The following is a 7,149-nucleotide window of genomic DNA, read 5'->3' as shown; positions in this document are numbered from 1 at the left end:
GACATCTGTGCGCACTACATTTTCCAGCGCGTGAGATGCAATTCCCATGAATAATGCCTCTATATGTAAATGCATTGTGATTAACACCACTCATTATAATTACGATCCTCATCATTCTCTGTCTTGTTATTGTCATCACGCTAATAGTTTTCACGGAACATCTAAATCATCATCAGCAGTAGGGTCATTACAGCCATCATCACCACCACCACCACCATTGCCATCATCGCTATCATCAGCACCACCACTGTCATCAGCACCAAAGACAAAAATGCCCCGTATAGCCTGAACAGACCTTTGAGACAAATGCTGTTAGCGAGCACCTATCAGCGGCCGCCACGGCACACGAGGTGGGGCGGGTGACCAGCGCCACGCCCGGCCGCCTTTGTCTCCCCAGCCTCGACGTTCGCGCGCCACACTCGTTACTCAATTTGAGGCTGAGTCGATCAAGTGGAGTCCCAGGCACCGGTTAAAATAATCTTCGCTACGGATGTTGGTGGCCGCGGGCGCGGATTCGAATCCCGGGGTCACCGTGGTTCAGAATCGCAGCGGCGCAGCGGCGCTAACCGCTGCGCCACCGCTCCCCCCCCCCCGGCTCAAGATGTGTCGACAGCGCCCTCTGCTGCTCAATAGGGAAATAAAAACAAAGGCAAAGGGAGGGGTGCGATCGCCCCACGTAGCTCAAGGGGAGTCCAAGGATGAATGGAGAGCATCAGCTCGCGTTGAAATCAGAACTCTTTGGTTCTTTCGGTAAAGAACCACACAGAATGGATCCCTGCAGTCACGAAAGCTTCAGGTCGAGATTAAAATCCGAACTGAGACGTCACGTGCGTGCGTGTTTGCCGGGCACCCGCACGTTGACACACCGTGCTAATCGGAGGGTCAGCGGGGGGGGGGGGGGGGGGGGGGGGGTGAGACAATAAACTAACACGCGAAAAGTAGTTTATAAAGAAACGAGTTCGTCAATCTAGATTCCAGATGGTGATTATTTAAAATCGCCGGAGCTCCCAGTGGCTTTGCAATATCGGTAAGGAAGGAGCGTTCCAGACGGCCGCAGAAGCGCGTCTCAAAACGACGATGACGACGATGATGACGACGTTGATGATGATGACAACGATGATGACGACGATGATGATGACGACGACGATCATGACAATGACGACGATGACGACGACGACGATGATGACGACGATAATGACAATGACGACGAAGACGGCGATAATGACGACGACGATGATGAGGATGACGACGATGACGACGACCATGATGACGATTACGACGATGATGATGACGACGATGATGACGCCGACGATGATGATGACGACGACGACGGCGACGACGACGATGACGACGATGATGACGATGACGACGACGACAACGACGATGATGATGACGACGACGATGATGATGATACGGTGACCGCCATTGTCTGTGTCCGATGGCCCAGCCAAAAGTCGCCGCTGCCGCGAGGATAGACGGCGAGAAGGAATTTGCATTCAGCAGCCAATCGATGTCGCCGGTACCCGTGACGCCTGCATCTCCATTCTCTCATCTCGCGCCATGGGGTCGGCTACGTACGGTGCGAAAGTAGTTCGGCGTACACGAACACGTCCATATCCACATCTCGTGCGTCGAGGTGCCGGGGACGAGCGGAGAAAATGAGTTCTGTTTTGGGGACGCCAGTGGGATGAGATAAGAGAGGTAAACGCCAAGGCAGAGGCTGGCGCTGAGTTTGGCGAGATGTTAACTACCTCGCCAGGTATACAGGAGGTCGTGGGTTCGATTCCGACCCTGACGCCTGCTGCTGTATATTTGGAGTTTGTGTGTGTCTCTCTCTCTCTCTCTCATCATCATCACGGTGGCTAGGAGATGTTAACTACCTCGCCTGGTGTACAGGAGGTCGTGGGTTCGATTTTGACCCTGACGCCTGCTGCTGTATATTTGGAGTTTGCGTGTCTCTCTCTCTCTCTCATCATCATCACGGTGGCTATGAGATGTTAACTACCTCGCCTGGTATACAGGAGGTCGTGGGTTCGATTCCGACCCTGACGCCTGCTGCTGTATATTTGGAGTTTGCGTGTCTCTCTCTCATAATCATCATCATGGTGGCTAGGAGATGTTAACTTCCTCGCCTGGTATACAGGAGGTCGTGGGTTCGATTTCGACCCTGACGCCTGCCGCTGTATATTTGGAGTTTGCGTGTCTCTCTCTCTCATCATCATCACGGTGGCTAGGAGATGTTAACTGTACAGGACGTCGTGGGTTCTATCCAGACCCTGACGCCTGCTGCTGTATATTTGGAGTTTGCGTGTCTCTCTCTCCCTGTGGTCGCGTGGATTTTACTCCAGGGTCCTCCGGCTCTTCTCTCCACATTTAGAATCAACGTCACGCGCTTAGAGTTATTTGGATGCTGCTGCTGCTGCTATACATTGCCACGCGACAATGATGAGCCACGGTGTCGAGCTTTCATTTCTGCTAACCAGGTCGCTTCTCGAAAGAGAGCGAGATAGCTCAGTCGGCCTTAACCGCTTTAAATTAGTAAAAAAAATATTCCCGAGTTTCAGTTTAGTTTTGAGTTAGACGATTTGGCCGTGCTACATGTCCACCGTCTCGTGATGTTAATTAGGAATTACACCTTAAGCCATCAACGAATGATTCGCCCGTATTTTGCATGAACCCGAGGCCCCTTGAGCTACATGGAGCTCTACGCATTGACTTAGTTTGCTGATGCCCAGCGCCAGCACTATGTGGGGATGGAGTTGGTGATTGCTCAGCAAATCTGTACATGTAATGCATCGTGAGCTGAGGGTCCGCCTCTGTCCGGTAAGAGGATTTGTCGCATCACGAATCATCTTTCTGTCATCATCAGCATTCTATTCTATTTAATATTCATAGAGCGCTCTTTCCAGCTTCATCACCATCATCAGCAGCAGCAGCAACAGTGACCATGGTCAAGTTCACTGCTGGATGAAGACCTCCTGCCCAAGCATCCTCCACCTCCATCATCAATCAACCAGCGTCAACCCACTGCTGGATGAAGACCTCTCTAAGCATTATCTTTACCGCATCATCAGCCACGGTCAATCCACTGCTGGATGAAGGCCTCCTCCCTAATCCGCCGCCACTAACGATCCCTGTGATTTATCCATCGATCCACCCAGCCAACCCAGCTCGATCTTAAATACCGAGCTGATCAAAATCTTTATTTGTACCGGGAGGAATACGATGAGCTATAAAGCTCTTTTTCACACATGTACATTAGCACGATGGAGAACTTGCTCTCCGACCTGCTCATGTTGCTGTATATATCTTAAAAAACATACAGAGAGACAAAGACACACGCACGCGCGTGGGTGTACGATTACGAATTCGTGGGCAATTATTTTCAACATGAACCCTATATAGAGCTATCCCACGTCATGTTCAAAGCAAACGAAAAAAAATTGCTTGAATTGTGAATTCTAATAATAGCAGACGAAACTAAAGCTGTGAATTTTTTTTGTTTCGTCACGCAAGAGAAGATATTTGAAGATAAAAAAAATATATATATGACCAGGATTTGACCTAGAAGTTTGCTGACGGATGTAACCTAGGCAAGCACCGCCGATGACAAAGGGTGAACAATCAATCAATGCGGCAATCGATCAATTCATTCAATTTATTCGACTAAACATTGCACGGGGGGCCATTCCACCCCTCGCGCGGTTTGGGGGATGCAGTGGAGAGGCAACATCTGGGCAACCAGAGAGTCCCTCTGCCGCGAAAACACCTTCCAGTCAGCCGGTCAAGCTGGCTTCCCACCCTGAGACGTTCCCAAGCGTGGCCCCTTTGCCGGACAGGTTCGGGACACCGGGGACTCTGTGCCGCTGTGCAGCCAACAACCTCCACCGTTGGAATTGTTCGTGACAGGTCAACACTGCGGGCTGTGGCCCTGCATTGCAGACAATGTCGCGCGTCTTGTCGATGACTCGTCCGGTGGCGTTTGTCGAAGCGCCTGCGACTAAGTGTTCTTTATTTTTGCAAGGAGCCGCGTGGGATAAGGGCGGGGGGGGGGGTGGTCACTGGCCGTGGCCCCTGACGTGTGTCCCCTCCCTCCTCCCCACTGACAATATACACAAAAAAGTGAACACACCCCACCGCCATCATCATCATAATCGTCGTGCTGTCAAACTACCAATGGTTTCAAATAATGTGTGGCGGCACTCACTCACACTTCTGACGATGTAGTCGTATCGGCGAAAGTGCCACCCCCTCCCCCTTCTCGGAAAATTATTGAAGAACACTGGTGGAGAGTACTTGGCTACTACTATACATTAGTGAAGAACACTGATGGAGAGTGTGCAGCTACTATTTTACATTAGTGAAGAACACTGGTTGAGTTTTTGGCTACAACTAAACATTAGTGAAAAACACTGGTGGAGAGTATTTGGCGACTACTATTCATTAGTGAAGAATACTGGTGGAGAGTATGTGGTTACGACTATACATGAGTGAAGAACACTAGTTGAGAGTATTTGGCTAGAACTATACATTAGTGAAGAACACTGGTGGAGAGTATTTGGCGACTACTATTCATTCGTGAAGAATACTGGTGGAGAGTATGTGGTTACGACTATACATGAGTGAAGAACACGAGTTGAGAGTATTTGGCTAGAACTATACATTAGTGAAGAACACTGGTGGAGAGTATTTGGCGACTACTATTCATTCGTGAAGAATACTGGTGGAGAGTATGTTGTTACGACTATACATGAGTGAAGAACATGAGTTGAGAGTATTTGGCTAGAACTATACATTAGTGAAGAACACTGGTGGAGAGTATTTGGCGACTACTATTCATTAGTGAAGAATACTGGTGGAGAGTATGTGATTACGACTATACATGAGTGAAGAACACTAGTTGAGAGTATTTGGCTAGAATTATACGTTAGTGAAGAACACTGGTGGAGAGTATTTGGCGACTACAATTCATTAGTGAAGAATACTTGCGGAGAGCATGTGGCTACTGCCATACATTAGTGAAGAACACCGGTGTAAAGTATTGGGCCACTACTATATAATAGTGAAGAACACTGGTGGAGAGAAATTGGGCTACAACTGTACATTAACGAAGAACACTGATGGAGAACATTTGGTTACTACTATATATGAGTGAAGGACACTGGTGGAGAGTATTTAGCTACTACTATGCATTAGTGAAGAACACTGGTGGAGAGTATGTGGTTACTATTATACATTAGTAAAGAACACTGATGGAGAGTATTTGGCTACATCTATACATTCGTGTAGAACACTGGTGGAGAGTATTTGGCTACATCTATACATTCGTGTAGAACACTGGTGGAGAGTATTTGGCTACATCTATACATTTGTGTAGAACACTGGTGGAGAGTATTTGGCTACATCTATACATTCGTGTAGAACACTGGTGGAGAGTATTTGGCTACATCTATACATTCGTGTAGAACACTGATGGAGAGTATTTGGCTACATCTATACATTCGTTTAGAACACTGCTGGAGAGTATTTGGCTACTACTATATATTAGTGAATAACACTGGCGGAAAGTATTTAGCTACTATATTCTTAGCTCTTCAACGTGACTCTACCGAAAGAGCTAAGAGCTAAGAATATGAATTACTGCAGTCACGAAAGCTTTAAATCAAAATTTACTTAGCTACTACTTTAAATTAGTGAAGAACACTGATGGAGAGTAGGTGGCTACTACTATACATTAGTGAAGAACACTGCGCTACAAGAACGCGTGGCCTCGCCGAATAAATTGACACTGCCAACAACAAGAACCAAACAGGACTACACTCGGAAGCACTGTTGTCGAGTGGTGACGATGTTGTTACGTATGTATGTACATTATGTTGAACTTCTTTCGCACCATACATAGCCAATCGTGCTTATCGGAGGCGCGCGAGGAGAAGAACAGCAAAACGGCTGTTGTTGAATGGTGACGCTGTTTGTATAAAGTGCGTGCATCGATCATTTGGAGCTGATAAAAAAAAAACGCATCAAGCCATTAAGACCGACAATATTTCAGGTCTCGGGGGTGTGGGGGGGGGAGGTGGGCGGGAACAACAAATATTAATATGTGTGTGTGTGTATATGTGGGGGAGCGGTGGTGCAATGGTTAGCGCGCTGTGCTACGAACCCCGACGACCCAAGTTCGAGTCCCCGCTCACGGTCACCAGCACGATTATCCACACCGGTCACGGGCCTCCCCTAGGTCGACTCAAATCAGTACCTGGTGCCGTGCATTAATTAAAAAACAAAACCATCGCTACCAGGGACACAAAGGTAGCCGGGCTTGGTGCTGGCCACCCGTCCGCTCGTACGCCGTACTGGCCTGCATCGGTTCTGCTCGCTTGCAGCGCTTTCCCCAACAGTTTGTTGAAGGCTACCCATTGTATTTGTGCCAAGAGATGTAGCCAATCAGTTGAGAACAGGTCCCTGCAGGGCGGGCCGGTAGGAACATTGGAATTTTGCGCAATTTTATGACATTGTTACTTCCAAACGTTGGGTGCAATAAGACGTAGCAAGTCTCTGCGCCGTCTGTTGCTGATTTTACACCCCAACAGCACGAGATTTCACTTCGTTAAAGTATTGAAAGGGGACGGACGGACGGACACATTAATCTATTGCAGGCTGGTACACTCAGTTTACATATTCGTTCCTAACAGTATAAACCAATGCGTCTACTCCTCCTCCACCTCCACCTCCTCCAACCTCGTCATTGTCGCCTTCAAGCCTCGCGTCCACCGCGAAATGGACGCTCACCCCCCCCCCCCCCCCCTTTTGTACTCAACGCGATCCCAGTTATGAGACGCCTCCGGAAAGTAAGATGACACGTACCTCCAGAAAGTAAGACGCACTAGCCTCCGGACAGTAAGACACGCGCACGTCTCTGGAAAGTAAGACGCACGTGTGCCTGCGGAAAGTAAAATGCACGTGCGCCTCCGGAACTAGTTGTGGTTGTTGTTGTTGTGAAACACGTCGAGGAAAGCCACATGGATCTGATGCCACTCGCACACACACGCGTGCGCTGTGGCAGTGCAGTGGTAATGCTCGCGCCTCGCAGCAAGAAGGGTCTGGGTTCGATTCCAGACTCGGGCGCTTCTCCGTTTTAGTTTGTATGTT

This window comes from Petromyzon marinus, chromosome 60 (genome assembly GCF_048934315.1).
Source record: "Petromyzon marinus isolate PM22_M1 ecotype Great Lakes invasive population chromosome 60, UKy_Petmar_22M1.pri1.0, whole genome shotgun sequence".
Classification (NCBI taxonomy): Eukaryota; Metazoa; Chordata; class Hyperoartia; order Petromyzontiformes; family Petromyzontidae; genus Petromyzon; species Petromyzon marinus.
This window is presented reverse-complemented; position numbering follows the sequence as displayed.